Raw genomic sequence first — 18734 nt, forward strand, 5'->3', positions numbered from 1 at the left:
GAACATTGATTCTGTCTTATACCTCTCCCTGTTCGTCTGTCACTTGTCTTTTCACAGTAGCCTGGATAATTTTGTAGAATTACTGGAGAATTTTGAAATGTAAACTAGTGGTACATGCATGGGGTCATGCATAAAATTGCTATCAATGGTGTACAGCTGTTTGCACCATAATTCAGATTGCAATTGTTCTTAGCAAGACTAATTTCTATGTCTGTTTGCACGTGTTGTATTAATGTAGATGGCAAATGCTGGTGGTGCCATGTCTTGAACAACTTGATCCTACCAGTGTGTGGGGCCATGTTACTGACCCCAAAGCAGCATTAAATGTCTCTTTCAAATAACAGCTGGACACAGTTACTACAGATGTGGAGGAGAGGGAGCCTTCCTGAGTTGCAGTAGGATTTTCATTAACTCCCCAGGCCCATGCTATACTGCTGCCCCTAGGCCTTATTAAATACTTGGCAATGAATTTTCAAAACTTGTAAGAGAAAACCAGTTCTCAGAGTAAAGAGCAATCATTGATAATTCTACTGAGGGTATGTCTATGCTACCGAGACTATACCAGCATATCTGTGGTGACATAGCCCTGTAGTGTAGATGCAGCCTAGTCCAACAGAAAGGGTTTTTCTGTCAGTGTAAGAACTCCACCTTCCCAACCAAAGTTAGCTATGTCGATGGAAGCCCTTTTCCATTGACATATCTGTGTCTATACTAGGAGATTTTCTGGAATAGCTATGTTGGTCAGGGGTGTGGTTTCTTCACACCCCCGAGTGACGTAGCTGTGCAGCTATAACTTCTCCACATAGACCAGGCTTTAACCTCCATTTGAGAAGGTTGCAAATATGGTTACATTTCTGAGAGCGTAATGGAAGTTGACTTCTTTTCCCACAATTCCCTTAGGATTCCTAAACCCCTTTCCACAATACACCACTTGAAGGAGTTGTGTTGAGAACTGTGGAATAGGTACCCCCATGGCTGGACAACTGCAATGCTTGACTAAAGTGCTATATTTGTATGTGGAGCAGAATTGTACTGGAAAGAGAATGGTTAGGGTCAGTAACAGCACAATTCTCTTGTGTAGATGCATCCATTGTAAGGTCTTCTGGACAGGGATAGTGTCTCACTATGCCCCCAATCCGAAGCTTATTGAAGCTCAGTGAAATTTTGATTATGCCCTATATCTTGAACAGTGTTTAGCAAGGTGTGCGTGCTACTGTAATATAGTTACACATACAACATTGTTAAAAGACCTTTGTTAGAGTGCAAAGTCAAGCACTCAAAAGTTAGGAAATACCAAAATTTAGGTTGCCTGCACAATCTTAATTTGGTCCATTTGTGCATATATATTATGATACAGCCTTTAACAATGTGTTCACATGCTATTTTTTCCCCTGAGATTCCTTCTTCATTTGGTACCCAAGATGGAAAATGCTCACTTAAGCACCTATTTAGTATTTCTTTTCCTCCTTGTTCAGTGTGTGTCCTTATGCTTTATTGACTGCACAATAGTTAAGCCCTGCTCTGAAGACAGGACTGCTAATTTCCTCATAAGGTTTTCCAGTGGTGCTCATCAGTGTAGCACCTGAGTGCATCCCAAACACTAATAAATGCATTTTCGCAATATTCCTGTGATGTGTATGTGGGTATTATCTCCATTTTACAGATGGGGAACAGAAGCACAAAGGTTAAGAGTTTCCACTAGCTTTGGGTGCCAAATCTGAGATACTTGGGACCTAATTTTTCAGTGTATTTCGCGTTATAGAGCACTTCATATGCTTAAAGCATGGCTCCCATTGTCTACAGTTGTACCTGAATGCTCAGGATGTCTCCAAATCAGACCCCAGGATCTTAAATCAAGCACCCAGAAAATGAGGAACACAATTAGTGATCACCTCTGAAAACATTGGTTTAAATGATATCATAAATTAAAAGTCCAGAAGGGACCATTGTGATCATGTAGTATGACCTCCTGTATACACAGATCATAGAACTTCCCCAAAATAATTCCTAGAGCATCTCTTTTAAAAAAATAAAACAAATCTGATCTTGATTTTAAAATTGCCAGTGATGGAGAATCCACCAAATTCTTGCTAAATTGTTCCAAAAGTTAATTTCTCATTGTTAAAAAATTATGCCTTATTTCCAGTCTGAGTTTGTCTAGCTTCAACTTTCAGCCGTTGGATCATATTATACCTTTTTCTGCTAGATGGAAGAGCCCATTATTAAATATTTGTTCCCCACATAGGTACTGATAGACTGTAATCAAGTGACCCCTTAACCTTCTCTTTGTTAAGCTAAATAAATTGAGCTCTTGAAGTCTATCACTATCAGGTATGTTTTCTAATCCTTTAATCATTCTCGTGACTTTTCTCTGAACCCTCTTCAGTTTATAAACATCCTTCTTGAATTGCTGACACCTGAACTGGACACAGTATTCCAGCAGTGGTCGCACTAGTGCAGAATAGAGAGGTAAAACAACCTCTCTACTCCTTGAGAGTCCCCTATTTATGCATCCCAGAATTGCTTTAGCTGTTTTGATCAGTGTCGCACTGGGAGCTTGTGATCACCATGACCCTCAAATCTGCATTTTTCAGTCACTGCTTCCCAGGATAGAGTCCCCTGTCGTGTACATATGGACGACATTCTTTGTTCCTAGATGTATATGCATTTGTATTTAGCCGTATTGACACACACATTTTTTGCTTGCACTCAGTTTACCAAGCAATCCAGATCAGTGACCTGTCCTCTTCATTAATTACCACTCCCTCAATTTGCATCATCTGCAAACTTTATCAGTGATGATTTTACTTTTTCGTCTAGGTCATTGATAAAAAAATGTTAAATAGTCTAGCATCACAAAGGAACTCTGTGGCAGAGGCAGGGAGAAAATCAAGTTCTCCAGGACAGCATTCAACTGTCTTAACCGTGAGACCATCCTTACTCTTCCTCATCTACCATACACTTTCCAACTTCTGCAACAAATGAGGCAGGGATCCTACAGACAACAGTCTCCTTCACAACACAACCCTGATTCATGTCCAGATCATGTCCATCCTGTGCACTGAGTGAGGCAGGGGTCTTGTGAAAAAAAAAGTGTGTGATCATATCATTAAAAACTGTATCATAATGCACAAGGGAGCAAAATTAAGGTTGAATCAGCTCCTTTAATTCTGACGTTTTAACTTTAAAGTGCTTGACTGCGCAACCTTAATAATGTTTGTAATGTAATTTTGTATGTATTCCTAGGTCTTAAATAAAGCAAACTGGAAAAAAACAAATTCCATCATGTGGCATCATATGAAAACCCAGGAGGGTTGAAACCTTCAATCCATCTCACAGACCTCTGCCATCTGAGTAATTGATAGCAGTTACAGGTTGTCATCCTATGTGCGGACCAACATTAGAGAGGGATGAGACATGCACTTTGCCAGTGGATTTCACATGTATTTGCTTACAACACAGGAATGGTGAGACTCGGGGCAGGTCTTCACTACGGGGGGAGGGGAGGGTCGATTTAACATATGCAAATTCAGCTACGCGAATAGCGTTGCTGAATTTGACCTATCTGAGCCGACTTACCCCGCTGTGAGGATGGCGGCAAAATTGACCTCTGCGGCTCCCCGTCGATGGCGCTTACTCCCACCTCCACTGGTGGAGTAAGAACGTCGATTCGGGGATCGATTGTCGTGTCCCGACGAGACGCGATAATTCGATCCCCGAGAGATCAATTTCTACCCGCCGATTCAGGCGGGTAGTGTAGACCTAGCCTCAGGAATATTGGGTTCTATTCCAGGCTCTTGAGGGGAGTGTGTTCTAGTGGACACAAATCTTCTGCCCATTCCTCCCCCGAGCCCTCCAACTTGTTACAGTCTTGTCTCTTTCCCACCAAGTCTTCCTCCCAGTTCCACTCTCTTTGCCTACCCAGTGCTCTCATCTCCATTCCTCAGGCTTCTCAACCCAGGCTCCTACTATCACCCTTCAGACTCCCCAGCCCAGTGCTCTTACATAGTCATTCCCAGTTCCCCTGGCTCTGCCCACAGGGTTCTCATCTAATCCGTCTCCCCACTGGCCCATGTCCTTTATCCCTACTGGAGTCCCAGTCTCCTCTGGGCTCCTTGTTCATTTCAGTGTCCCTCCCTCCCTCCATCTCCTTGTCCACCTAATCAAAGTCTCCCTACCCCCAGACTCCTCATCTGATCTCGATCTTCCTACATCTATGGGGTCTGATTCCCCTCTCCCTCTCCCTGCACCCCTGCTTCTTGTCCCCTCTGTATCTGAATCAGACAGTTTCTTCCTCCATGTTGCCTGGGCCCAGCTGGAGTTTGCTGAGTGTATGTCCACGCTGCACCGGGGAGCAAGCCTCTCAGCCTGGGAGACAGATTCGTATTACTGGAGTGTGACCTAGCCCATGACAAAACAGCGCTGTGGACATTGTGGCTTGGAGTGCAAGATGGTGCCCTAGGCTTGAGAGCCCAAGCTCCCACCTGAGCTGCAACATCCACACTGGTATTTTTAGCATGCAAACTGTTGAGCCCTGCTAGTGTGAGTCTGTTTACTTGTGCTGGGAGGCTTGCTCCCACCTGCAGCGTAGACACATCCTGAAAGCACAGGCGAGACAGGTTCCCTGCTATCAGTTCAGGTGCCCAGACCCAGAGCCCGCAATGGCCCACCAGAGCCCAGAGCTGCAGTTGCAGGGAAAATTCTGCTGAGCCCCATGCTGGAGCATGCCCCCGGCAAGATAGAAGCTGCAGGGAATGTAGCTGCTCAATCAAAACTAAGAAGTCTCTACAGAGCATGTGCAAACTGTGAAATATCAAAAGTTTATAACTTGGCCAAATTTGGGCAGATTTTCCATACTGATGACAAAAGGCACATTCCTGACACAAAGGCCACCCCTTCTGTCAAAATTCAAGCCCCTGTTCCAAAGCATAGAAAAACCTGAGCTTTTCAAAGAAAAGGTTGTTGGAATTTTTTTTAAATAAGCAAAACAATGTATGTTTTCCTTAGCTTTATTCTCTGAAATGACTGAAATTAAAACAAAAATAATAATTCGGCCAGAGGCAGACACCCAGAATGGAAAATTTCAGCCCAAATGGTTCAGCTTTCACAAAGTTATGAACAACTGAAATTGGGGTGTTCTAATGTTAAGTGTTGGGCAACTTTAGTAGGCTACCAGCCCTACCTATCATGAAAAATGTATTAAGTCGACCTCACTAGTGTAGACAATGAAGGGATAGTGTATGCTGTCAACAAAAACACTGTTTGAATTTTTTAGCATATTCAGGCCAGTTTCCAAAGCTGCTGTTTACTTTAACACATTACTGTTATCTCACTCTAGAAAAAAATCTGAATACTTTCATCCTCCATTATTGTAAATGTAGCTCTTTTTAAGAGTACAAAGGCTTCTAATGAATTCACCTGATCACTCTAATTTAATGATCAAATAGAATAGTGTGGCTTATTTAAATTTCACTGATGAGAACAAAGCTATTTACATCACTTGAACAAAGCCGGTAGCAGCCTTAATTACAAATCCTCTATTTTTAATGGGGTTTGTAATGCAGATTCACAAAACCCAGGCTGAAATGCTCCATGCCCAAACTCACTTGTCACACTTACAAAAACTATAAATAAATCAAATGCAATTTGGTTTTGGAATTGTAAATACTTTTATTTGTTTATTTCTTGAAACAAAACATTGAGACCACTTTGTACATAATGTGAGTTAATTCTTCCTCTTGGTGGGAGTAGTAAGCATAAAACATGCCATGTAGTTATAAATATGAGTTAGGACAGATACCAAATAAATTACCTTCCTGGTGTTTCACTTTGATTTTTAATTACCTAACTATAGAAGCATCTATCTGTTAGTTTTAGTATAGCTGAAACTGTATGAACAAAAACGCTTTAGATCAAGTATTTATTCATTATTGATGGGTGAACTGCAAATGCTAGAAGTGTTGATTTAACAGGCCTTTGAGTGCCAAAGTATCATTTTGCTTTATCATGTCAAATCCGCTTTTTAATAAGTTACTAATTACATGTTTCTTGCAGCTTCAAACAAGGCTGAAGTTGCATAGATCAGATATTCCAACTCTGATGGAAGAAAAGCAAGAATAGGGATTAAAGATGTTTTCTGTTTTTATCAACTTCAGGAGGCATTTGATTCAGTTTGAAGGGAAGCATTATGAAGAGTAGCAGAATCATATGGATTTCCAGATAAGATTTTATAATTGCAGTTATCCATCTACAATGACTCCTGCAATGCCGTAAGAACTGTTGGACAATTCAGCAACTGGTTCAACTCAAAGTTTGTTGTAAGACAAGGGGGCATGGAATTTTTAGTCACTTTTGATTACGTTCTTAACTGTACAACTGGCAGACAGATTTGAATTAGTGATGGTAGTCTTCCCTACCTTGGGAAAATGATGTAGTTGACTTAGACTTACAATGTATACCAGGAAGATGAAGTGGTTGTATCTTGGAAAAATAACAATAGATAAAGTGTTGAAATGCAGCAGCGGTGAAGTTGTAGAACAAGTAAAATCTTATGAGTGCCTAGGAAGCTTGATCAGTGCTGATGGTTCCACCAGGAATGAGGTTAGAAAAGGTGTGTTTTAGCTAGAAGTGTTGCACAGAAATTGATGAAATTATGAACTGATAACATTACATTGGGTACCAAGATGAAAATTTATCAAACCAGTGTACTAACAGTATTACTGTATGGTCTGGAGGCAGCAGCATTAAATGAAACAGACATCAGAAGGCTGGAGGCAGTAGAGATGAGAGTTCATTGCAAGATGGCAAGTGTGGAGTGGAATGATTTTAGAGACAAATGAAATCACATCAGTGGGATGTGAAATCAGGATAAGGGACTGGCTGCAACTGAAAAGATTATGATGGTGAGGACACTGTAGAAGATGGTAGGATATCAGAGAAAATAAAGCAAATGCAACCAAAGTCCAACCTAGAGGCTGACCACTGACTAGATAGTAGGACGTGACGAGGCTGGGCTTATATTGGAGGAAAAAGCTATGGAAAGGAATGAATGGCAACACTGTGACATTGCTGCCAGTCATAAGCAAAAATATTCACTCAAAAAGGTTGAAAATCCATGCCCCCATAAGAGACTTCCATTATGTCATTGTATTAATAATACTAAAAAGCCCAACCAACAGGGCAAGTTAGAGGCAGAGCACCAGCTTGGATGTGAAGCTTAAACTCTGACCTTTCTCTCATCCTGTGGGTTTTTGTCAGAAGCTTTTCAGTACGCAGTTTCTAGTAGTTTAAGTTAGGTTATTTTCCCACACAAGTACTGCTTGGTGAACTGAGGACAGCTGTAACTGACAATTTCAGAGCATTGATGGACTGTTGAGAAAATATGTAATTCTTCTCCTCCTAAAGCATCTTTACAGACACAGGGAGCAGAAACAAGTCTTTTTAGTCCAGACACAAGCAGCTACAGTGTAAGCAGCTCTGCACTTCCTTTCTGGTGACCTCAACCCTGACCTCATGTTCTCTAGGAATGCCCATGATGACTCAGACTTGAGCCTGTCCTCTCCCGCTACTGTTGGTAGTGCCAAATTATGTGCTGCATTGTGTGATATGAATTGCTGTTCAGTAGGACTGAGCTGTTTCCACTAAATTCATTTAGAACTAAAGCTAAACTTGACCATGTTCCTAAAGCTTTTTCTGGTTTGTAGTTGTTGTTTTTTTAACAAAGTGAATCAAATGGTTGTGCCGGCTAGTGAGCCCCGTAAACAGAAGACCTCAAGCTAGCCACAGAACAGGTATAATGTAGGCAATGACTGGAATTTTTACATAACCATGCTAATAAGCCTCAACTTCAGCCTTGAGGAAACATGACTAGGGGGTAAGAAAGTTCCGTCTCCAGACCCATTCATTACTAGGCCTCTTCGCTGAATCATCCAAGAGGGCGTCAGCTAGAATTAGCACCAAGTGTGAGATGGACACTTATCTATTAGTACCTGGAATTAGACTACAAACAAATAAAGCCACTATATGGTAAGCCATATTAAAAACACTCCCTCCACTACATTAAGGGTGAAAAACCCTATGATAGTGCTAATGTAGTATTTGTGGTTAATTCTGTAGCCGATATCTAGAAACAGCTTTCAGTTCTCACAGTACAGGGCAGATTTTAACCTGTCATGTAGAGATGTGTGTTTTGAATTTTACCAATCCCCTTATCATCTTTCTATTGTGAATCCATTTTCCAGCAACAATGCAGCTTCATGAGTGCTAGCAATGGGGTAAGTGGTAAAAACATAAACAATACCTCCCCCTCACCAATGTCATAATGAAAACCTGCCCTAAGGTGGAAGGTGAGTACTGTTTTTTCAATGAACCAGTCCTCCCTATGGCCAGAGGGGGAGCAAGGATTTGACCAGGGGTCTTTACACCTCCCAGGCAGCAGAGCTAGCTGTGACTGTGTGTGTGTCTCTCACTCTGACTATTTAGGAGTCTTTATCGACAGTGGATAAGTCAATGGACTCATGAGTGTGAGAATGACTCTGTAGTCCAGTGGTTAGAGCACCCACCAGGGAGGTGGGAGACCCTGCGTCTAGTCCATCTTTCATTATTTACCCACAGTGGAACAACTTCAACAGGAGAGACTGAGGAAGCCCTGTGGTATTAATTTAGATGGAATATCTAGGCTAAAGGTATTAACATAACCCAATCATTGTCCAACATTAAACACAGTTTTACACAAGGTTCAAGGTTTGGTATACAGAGACCTCAGCCTGCTTGGTATCATTGCAAACACACCATTAAACATTTTTTTAGCCTTTTATTAAAGATAAAGTAAAGAAGGGAAAATAATTAGAGCATTTGGAATGTACAATATTAAGTAAGGCTTTCATTGTAACAACATTCCTTATTTCCCTTTGCTGGAGAGAGTTCTTAGAAGGAACTTCCACACTCCCCTTCTTTGACAGTCCTTTAGATGGTATCAAAGATGGCAATAACTGCCTTTCTTGGGGGAAAGAGAAGAAATTAATTGAAATGGGCTGGAGCTATTGTTCTCGCTGAAGTCCAATATTCCCGGTGGTGTTTGGGATTCAGCTGGAGCTAGTAAAGGTGGCAATGTTAGCTGGGTACCTCTTTCTAGCCCAGTCTGGTCAGGTCATCTCTCAGGATGATGAAGGCCCAGGGTTCCAGGAGATGGTGGGGGTGGCAGCCATGGCAGTGAAGATTTCTCCTGTAGCCAATTTTTCTCCCCATGGTCTCTTTCTTTAAGGACCCCAAAAAGGAGTGATGGGTTAGTCCATCCTCCCATTATTTTGTCCACCAATTAGGCCTAGTTCCTGACACACACCAGTTCTGGTTCACTGATTTCTAGGTCCATGCTTGTTTTGATTACCAAACATGATCATAACACCTTGAATTATATCAGAACTTTTTGCTGTATGAATTCAATCAGTCTCCCTTTTACAACTTTTCCTGTCAACATTATAGGGTATTGTGACATCTTATGAACTTACACATACTTTTTACAGTTGAGCTCACAATTAGGGTAAATTTGTAGGCCCCAACTATTACAATATCAGAATATCCCATAGCTGAGTGGATAGATTGATATGAAATGGGAGACCCCTCTTTAAATCCTTTCTATCCCTCTGGTAGAGAGGAGTGAATTGAGCATAGGTCTCCTGAATCCCAGCTGAGCACACTAATCACTAGGCTATGTTATAAGCTGGCGGCTACTAGTGCTACCATCTTCTCCTCCTCTTACCATTACATGTGAAGCAAGGCAGGCACGTTAGTCATTCCTGCAAGAAATGAATTATATGCCTAAATCTTCTGATTCCAGGCAGCTGGTTTCCATTCATGGATGGCTAAGCAGAGATAGGTGCCTATCTTCAAGAGAGGGGCAGGACTTTGCCCACACCGTTGTTGCCAGCATCTCCCATTGGCTAGTTTAGATGGTTCCCTACCTACTGTGCTGGCTTTCATGGATTACATTCTTATGTGCCTGTCTCTCTCTCCATTCATTGTGTAGGGAGTCAAAAAGTCTAACTTGGCTTATTGGATTCTAGTATTGTTCCTGTGATTTTCTAGGTACCTAGAAGTTAGGCACCACAAGGCTCAGTGTTGAAACCCCTAAACCCCTTCATAGATCCCACCCCTAGTTCAAAATCTCTCATCTTCAATTTTTAATGTTAAAATGCAGCTGGGGTTTTAGAAACACAACTGCTAAGATGCTAATTAATTATATCTGATTATTAGTCAAAAGAACATCTTTTACAATCTTTGGAAAATAAAACATTGGGAAATCACCAACAAGAGCTAGAAATGATGTAACATATATTTTTACTATAATTATAATTGAACAGTTTGTTACTGTATGGACGGACCATACATATTTCCTAGTGTCTCCGATTTTAAAATTACTACTTGCTCTCTTGGCTACTTGAAAATGAAAAACAAAATAGTTTATCTGATTTATATAATTATATATAATATTATATAATTAAGATTGTCATCTGATAGATTTATACTATTTTGTTAATTTCTTGTATCATTTTCCTCCCCATCCTTTGACTTATGTATTTAGATAATAATCTCTTTGGGTATGGCTACACTTGCAGATGTACAGTGCTGTGAGTTAAACCTGCCTTCGTACAGCTGAGTAGGGAAAGCGCTGCAGTCTGTCCACACTGACAGCTGCCAGCACACTGTCATGGCCACATTTGCAGCACTTGCAGCGGCATTGGGAGTGGTGCCTTATGGGCAGCTATCCCATAGAGCACCTCTTCCTATTCTGGCGCCGTGGGTTGTGGGAAGGGGATGAGGGATGCGGGGCATTCTGGGTCCTGTCCCAATACCCCGTGATGCATCGCTTTGCATCCCAGCAATCCCTGTGTTTCCGTCCACATTTGGCACCATCTTTCAACAGTTTCTGTGCAGCGCAATCTGTGTTCCGTTTCGGTCTGCGGGAAATGGAGCCCGAACTGCTGAGGAGTATGCTGCCGAGTCTCGGCAGCACGTCACGTTTGGCAGTCAAGCTATTCCTTAAGATCCAAAGTGACAGTGAGGAGTCCGACGATGATATAGAGTCGCATATCTTATTGGGCTAGGAGGTGCTTTCTAGGATAGGAGGAATTTCCACAATCCCAACCTTTGAAAAACACTCCAAGGGCTTATGTGCCTGGGGAAATTTACTGGAGTGGGGAGCAGGTGTACACATACACAACATTATAATCCATATGGACATTCTTATGCTGGAATAAATGTCCATGAAGGGAGTCATACTGGTAAATTTCCCCTTGTAGACAAGCCCTAAAGTCCTAATCATGATTTTAAAAGGACTTTAGCACAATTTAAAATACATTAGCAATTGCTTGGGTTTGTCTGCTACAATACTCAACTAATATCACTATTGTGCTTCCCTACTTGCTGCCATTTGAAAGCTGTAAACAGAGGAAAAAATAGGTCTCATACCTTTTATACCCATTAAAATACACTGACTAGAAGACAGTTATTATTTTTCAACCCTGTCTCTCCAAAACAAATTTACAAAATAAGGCTCTGATCTTGTAAACATGTATGTCCATCAATAACTTTTTGCTCACATCTGTATCCTACTGAGTAAAACTGGTACTATGGCTCAGGGCCCCATTGTGTTAGTCATTGTAAAGACAAAGAGTAAGAGTCTCTGCCCCAAAAATTCTGAGAATGTATTCACATGCCTGTTTTGCCTACCCAGTTTCTGACGTCACTGAGATCCTGGGTATTGACTCGGTGGGGAGGAGGTACTGAGATGGGAATGAAAAGGGTGATGCTTATCTGGGAGCAAGAATGGAGTCTGTAAAGGCTTCATCTCCAGAAACAGACTTCTTTCTAAGGGCTATGTTGAGTTTGTTTAGAGAAGGCTTTTACCTTGTTTCTATATAAATAGTTACAATGACATCAATGTTGGCAATAGCATTTAACAAAAGATTAATCCTCCTGCACAGATTATTTTCTCCCATGACACACTTTCCTCTGATAAAGTGTGATAAGTGATTCCCATATGTGATCAAATGGGAAATAGCTTTGTTTTAGGGCAAGCCTGCCCTGTAGCACCCCCTGCTGAGTTAGTGCGGCACTGTATGAACTCCTTGTCTCAGTTTCCTTTCTCAGGAAGCCAGTAACTCCACGTCAGGCACTCATAATGCTTGACTCAATAATACTCTCCTCAGGGCTTGTTTATTACAAAACCTCATACAAAGGGGGGCAGAACAAAGAGCCCCAAATAAATAAAAGATGCCTCTGGTTTTGAGAGTTCCTCTGAAGCCTGCCCTTTAGGTTCCCTTCCCAGTCCCCTCAAGCATTCTATGTCAGTCTTTGTCTCTCTTTATGGCGGGAGTCCTCAGTCCTCCTGGGGGAGCTGGGTAGTTCAAGCAATTATTACTTTAGGATTACCTCTCAGTCTCCTCTTTATAGCAGGAACCCCCAGCTCTCCTCCTGGAGCTGGGCTGCAATTTGTTTTCCTCAACTGTCCCCACATAGTCCTCAAGTTCAGAGGGTTTTGTGGTCTCCTCCTATTGATATCTACTCCCTGCTTACTCAGGGCCCTACAGGAAACTTGTTATTCCCTTTGGTGGATGCAAGCTGGAAACTGCCCTGCTATGTGGGAGGAGGCAGCATTTATGCTTGTCCCCTTCTCCCAGCTTATCCCCAGTTGGTTGAGGGAGGAGCCTTGCCCTTCCTCTCTGCAGGTTGTTGTATCTATAATAGACCATTTAACTCTTAAAGAGCTATGACAGGGGTCAAGGTGGATTGATCAGTAGCCAGTACTGCACTTGGGGCAGTACAGATGACCCTGTCACATGCTGCCACAGAGGAATTTATTTAGACAAATGCCCCAGTCCTACAAAGAGGCAAGTGTTTAATTTTATATATTATGCATAGTACTATTGACCTCATTGGATTATGCCATTACTCCCACTACATAAATTTAAGAATGTGCATTATTTTTGTAGTATTAGGACCTATATCATTATTCAAAATTACCAATTAGATATCCAAAGACACAACCCATTTATTTCCCACTGTTTGTAATACATTATATTATTTTGTCTCAAGTGAATGAACCAACAGTTCTTTATGACCATTTATTGGAAAATTTAGATGTTTCTAAGCCTCTCTAAAAGAAATAACACTGAATTTAAAATGTTTCAATATTTGGTTTAATCTTTTTGCCATGCCAGTTTTCTTAAACACCAATCCTCTTCAGACTGCTATATCTGCAGATATTTGAATTTTGCAAAGAGGAACATTTATGGAGAAAAATAAGACATCTTTTAACTCCACAGAAATCAGTAGACACAGAGACGTTTTTGAAGGCCAGAGTGGGAAAATGATAGAAGTTTCATTAAAAAAACCCCAAGCACATAAACAAAAATCCCAGCGGCTGTCCTTTCTGAACAGAACCAAAGGGGTCCCATCTCTTTCTTCATTCTGTGATTAGTTTCAATAAACTGGCCATGCCATCCAGCAAACATTGTACACACTTGTTTAATTAGGCACCGGAACAATCCCACTGCAACAGAGGAAGTATTCGGGTACCTGAAGGTAAGCGGGTACATAGGTGTTTGCAGGATGGGGGTCTCGGTGTTTGAGTAGTGTCCTTCCCCTGTAAATGACATGGCTTTAGCCCAAGCCACAACCTTTGTGTCATTATTCCTTCCTGTCCTTCTGTCCAAAGCAATAGCTCCTAGGATAGAAGAACTACAGGCGCAAATGCAAAGTGTGTGCCTGATGATGCTGTACTACTGAAGTCAAAGGAGAGTTTCACCACGGCCTTCAGTGGAAGCCTGATATTGCCCAGGGAGTGGAGAGAAAATTAAAAACCACCCGGCTCTATTGTCCTTTGCTATGTGCTTGGAGAGACTAGGGTAGCATTGTCACCTGAGGCAGCCCCGCCTAGTGCTGCGCCTGCGTGTTACCTCCTTCTTCCTGCTGCCTGGTCCCGGCTGCAGTGAGATGGGCGGAGGTGGTGGCATTATCCCGGATTCCCGGGGAAGAGCCCAGCGGCAGACCAAGGCAGTGGGGAGTGAGAGAGAAGAGGCAGTGCGCATTCACGCCGCCCCTGTGGAGGGGGAGAGGGGCCGCGGGGCGTTCCGTGCGACTGGAGGCAGAAAAGGTAAGTGGCCCTGAAAACGGGAGCAAGGCTGTGACATGCGAATAGCGCGACTGAAGCCTGCATGTGAGTGGATCATGTATGTTGTTATGGACATGGATGTTGTTTACATGGCAATTCCCGACTACTGGGGCACGGGCACAAGGGGCCAAGGGAAGGCTGCGTTATAGAGTTGTCACCCGTGCCGCCTTCTCTTCCGCGCTTTTGCAGAGCGAGGTTAGGACCGTATCGCAGGTCTGTTTGAATTCTTCATTTTTTTTCGCTGCGGCTTTGCCCAGCATTCCGGCCGGTCTGTGCATTAGCTCAGAAACCAGATCATCTGGACCTGAGCTACTGGGGCTTTCCTGGGAGTGCTCGCGCCTGGCTGGGTGATGAAGTGTAGGGGTTGGGCTCAGGAGCAGTGAGACCTCGCTTCTGTTCCCGCAGGATTAAAAAGAAGTAATAACACAGCCATAAAACCCCCCCTTCCTTCTACTGCAAATTAAAATCGATTTTTCTCCCTGGAAAGAAGAGGAACAATCTCATTTTAAGGTAGATGCTGGTTCTGTCTTTTTCAAAGGCCCCACCATTTAAAAAAAATCAAATATTTGCACCACTGTGCAGGGGCGCTGGAACAATTTGTACAGTGGGGGTGCTGAGAGCCATTGAAGCAAACTGTAAACCCTGCATATGATGGAAACCACTTCAAGCCAGCACCTGTGACTTTACTGGAGTCTGAAATGCTGCTTTTCTCTGGCTCCTCACACAGGATCGTATATTTACTGCTTGCTTAACTCCCTACTCAGTATCTTCAACTTCAGAGGGGGAAAGGACATTAAAAGTAAAGGCAGGTCCATGCTGCACCCTTGCATTGTGGAGGGTGATCTTAGTCGTCAGGGCTTCATCTGCAATTATGCGCCACTGTGAGTCCCCTGAAGTTGAAGAGATGGGAGGCGGGTACAGCCCTCCCCCCTCAGCTGCAGACCAAGACACGTATTGATGGGCCCCTGATTGCGTCGTGATCTGTTCGAGCTTTCACACGGGTGTGTTTCTCTTCACTCCCCCCTCGGTGATTGATGCTGGAAATGCTGTCGTCTGCTGAGCCGCAGCCATGGTTGCGAGTCTTTCTCCTCCCGGGAGTGATGGGACGGGCTGAGTCGCAGCCTAGGAGCCAGTGCATTGCGCGAGCCTGCAGGGGAGAGAAGCGGTGGCTGGGAAGGGGAATCCCTGCTGCTGCTGCGGGGGCTCTGGGGACTGAGGTCAGCTTAGGGCATGGAGAGACAGCCCCGCCCTGGCTGCGCAGGGTGCCCCGAGGAGCCTGGGACCCCGGCTTGCAGCGCCCCCTGTCGCCTCTGGGCGGAATGGGGAAACAATAGGGAGGGATTGGCATAGACACGGCGGGGCTTTCCGCCCCCGGCCAGGTGCAGCCGCGGGCCGTGCGGGAAGAGGGGCAGGCGGCCGTGCTGCACCCGGCCCACGGCGTCTAGCTACTTGCGCACGCGGTGGGAGAGCGCAGAGCTGCCCCAGCTCCCGCTGGTGGGAAGGGTGGCTGCGAGAGGTGAGAGCAAGGCTGGGATCCCTGGATGCGGGGCGGCTGGGGCAAGAGGAGAGGTGCCTTGAGCCGGGCAGGAACGTAGGTCGGGGGGGGGAGGGTTGCCAGGAGAGGGCGCTCGCTGGGGGTGGGGAAGGACACAGCTGCTGGCCGCTGGGTTTTCTTCCAGCTGCAGCCCTTGTTGTGGAGGGGAGCGCAGGCAGCATCTCCCTGGGGGGAGGGAGGGAACCGCCTTTCCGCGCTGCAGCCCGCACTACCTCACCCTAGCTCCAGGACTGAACACACTCAGCAAACTTGGGCTCTCAGTAGGGTTTCTTTAATTGCCTCTCAGGATCCGCCCAGAGCAGCCAGCAGAGGCTGGGAGAATGAGGTAAGGAAGGGGGGGTTGACCCTTTCCTCTCTGGGCTGCAGCTGACCAGGGAGGGGGAGGAAGAATCACCCGACGGGATACACTTGCTGGCTTCGCTGTAATTAGCTGAATCAAGTCACTGCTATTTCCCGTATAAGTGTGTGCACAGGACAGAATCTAGCCGGGCAAACAGCCTACCTCCAAAGCCAAACCTAAAGTGTCCCGAGGTTTCCAGGACCACGTAGTTCGACCTTCAGTTAAAGACCAACCTGTAAGTAACCCATTTTTTACTGCCCCTTGGGTGGTCCTCTTGAGTCAGCTCTGTGTGTACACACACACATGCCTTTTTATCTGCATAGAGGATAAACCTTTTTGGCTTATTATTCCCAATCAGAAATAAAATATTAACACTCTGTCTTTTACCACCATCTAAAAGTATCCTTGGAATCAAAAGGCTAGCTTTTAAAGCTAAAATATCTTTATATTGTCCGGTGGCCATGGGCCACACAGTCACTAATCTTCATTGTCTGTTTTACTTGTGCACTGAACTAAAAGTGGCTTTGTCTTTTTCAGTCATACTTTTAAGGGATATGTTTCATATGAGAATTTTCTCAGGATGTATTCAATGGTCATCTTTTAAGCTGTTGTGATTAATATGAGCCTTTCTTCGTTTACAACCCACATTTTGACAGATTAGATTTCTAGCTATACATGCCAGTGTTTTCTGTTGCTGTAACTGTGGTTAGCAACTAGTTGCTCCATTTACTTCTTTGTATAGCTATTGTTGAGATCCAGACATCTAAGTATTGTGGTGAGGATTGTGGTGTGTGAGCACTCAAAGGCAGTGCTGTTTTAGTGTGAGTTTGGGAGATATCTTACAGAGAAATACATTTGGTAGAGAACAGGAGGTATGGACTAAAGGGAACAAATATGAATTCTAAAAATCACTTTGTACACTGAACATTTCACTTGTTAATTTGTGTATGCAAATATAATATTTTGCGTCTCTTTCAAAACAGCAGTTACTGTGTTTGGGAAACAACATTTTTTAGAATGCTTGTCTTCTGAACTGGAGAAAAGCTCTTTATTGCTCTTCATCTTTGAAGAATGGTTATAGGTGAAATTCTGTACAATAAAATTATAAGTGAGACAAAAATAAAATGCTCTATTGAATTAAAATATTGGTGTTCCTTTTCCTTTGAAAAATATGATCTGCAGATCTGATATTATTCAATATGTGTACAGCAATTTCAATATGAACATTCTTAAACATGTACTAAAGACATCACTTTAAAACTGTTTTGCTGCTCAGACTATTTAGATGTAACAAATGTGCAAAGATGCAGATTATAATGTTGGAAGTCTTTAAGTGTTGATCTCACGTCTTCTCCCCTTCTATCCTTCCTTCTAAAATGTCAACTCCAGTTCAATTTTATCAAATTAAGTGTTTAGGGCACTATCCTGCTCCCAGTGCATTTTAGGAGTGGGAATTGCCCTCTAGTTATGAGTCGGAATTGCTGTGTTTCCCCCCCGCCCCCCAATGTCCTTCCCTCTACTTCCTACAGGGGCAAGGGGACACCTGCTGCTATCAATAAGCTGTGCAGACAGAGTCCCAGTCTGCTAGTTTCTCTTCCCCCACCCACCCAAATTAGTGGCTAGTATTATGGTGCATCCACAAACTGATTCTTTGAGAGAGGAATTTTGACATTCCTCTGTATCTCAGGCTAGTAACTAGGGTACTTCATGCTTCTGTTAAGGGCAGGTGACCTCCTCTACTTGACTGTGCTTATCTGTGGGAAAACAATAGCTGAATGCTTGTGTGTTTTTTGTAGTTTTCCTTTCACACATTCATTCCAGACTTCTTTTTCCCCCTCCATCGCGGTTATGGGAAAAATTAAGTTTATCACTATTGCCATCATCCAAAGCAGCATGCAGTAGTGGTGGGTTTAAAATGGTCTCTATTATTAGGTTTACCATTACTCCCCGGGCTTTTCCCCCTCTTCTACTTATGGGCTTAATCTTACAGAAGTGGAGAGGAGACACTTTTGTTCCCTGTTAATTTCCCCAAGGAAAGGCAATAGAATGTATGATTCACTTCCTTTTTGGACCATCCATCTCCTATACTCATCTGTAAAGAGTGTAACAGCTGTTGCAACACTCCTGCCAGTCTGGGGAATAGAGGCTTCATTTGGGATTATGTATAGCTATTCAATTGATTAGAATAGGGTACAAGCCTCAACATTTGGATACAAAACTCAAACCCTTCAAAAGTTGGGGCATGGGGGTATTTCTCTGGGGCCTCTAGCATAAGTCCCATCTCTAGAAATGACCAAAACATTTGGGGAGATGTAGTGCTTTTGATAGAATTCTACTTTGGGACAGAAAGCTGTGTATTCAAGGGCTTTGCCCAATGATGAAACTTAGTGCTAATTAGTAGTGCAATCTGTATGACTTTAATATTTCACCTACAGGAAACTATGTGCCTTCTTTCTGACTTCTAGTAGTGCTCTAAAAGGAAGTTAAAAGCCCCATGGCACTCTTCAGATAGGTCAGTCTTTGCTCTGTTTTTGCCAACATTTCCTGTCTCAATAGAACAGATTCTAATGTCCAAGACTGTTTTGAGCTGTTAATGAATACATAATAGATATTCAGTTTTTTATATCATTATGAGTATCCAAAAATTAAAGTTAGCTTAAATATAAGTA

The 18734-nt window shown here is 43.2% G+C and overlaps 1 protein-coding gene across 2 annotated transcripts in view; it reads left to right on the forward strand.

The window, feature by feature from the left end:
* The first annotated feature begins 14021 nt into the window (after positions 1–14021).
* FHDC1 (FH2 domain containing 1) overlaps positions 14022–18734 on the forward strand; it is a 50615-nt gene continuing 45902 nt past the window's right edge. Inside the window, exon 1 of one of the 2 annotated variants that reach the window (XM_034772681.1) lies at positions 14022–14152. The gene's annotated coding sequence lies outside the window, so the exon portion shown is untranslated. Of the gene's footprint in view, positions 14153–16114; positions 16301–18734 lie in introns of those variants that run through there. The other variant, XM_034772682.1, reaches the window with a different exon arrangement.

The sequence above is a fragment of the Trachemys scripta genome, chromosome 5 (genome assembly GCF_013100865.1).
Source record: "Trachemys scripta elegans isolate TJP31775 chromosome 5, CAS_Tse_1.0, whole genome shotgun sequence".
In the NCBI taxonomy this organism is placed as follows: domain Eukaryota; kingdom Metazoa; phylum Chordata; order Testudines; family Emydidae; genus Trachemys; species Trachemys scripta.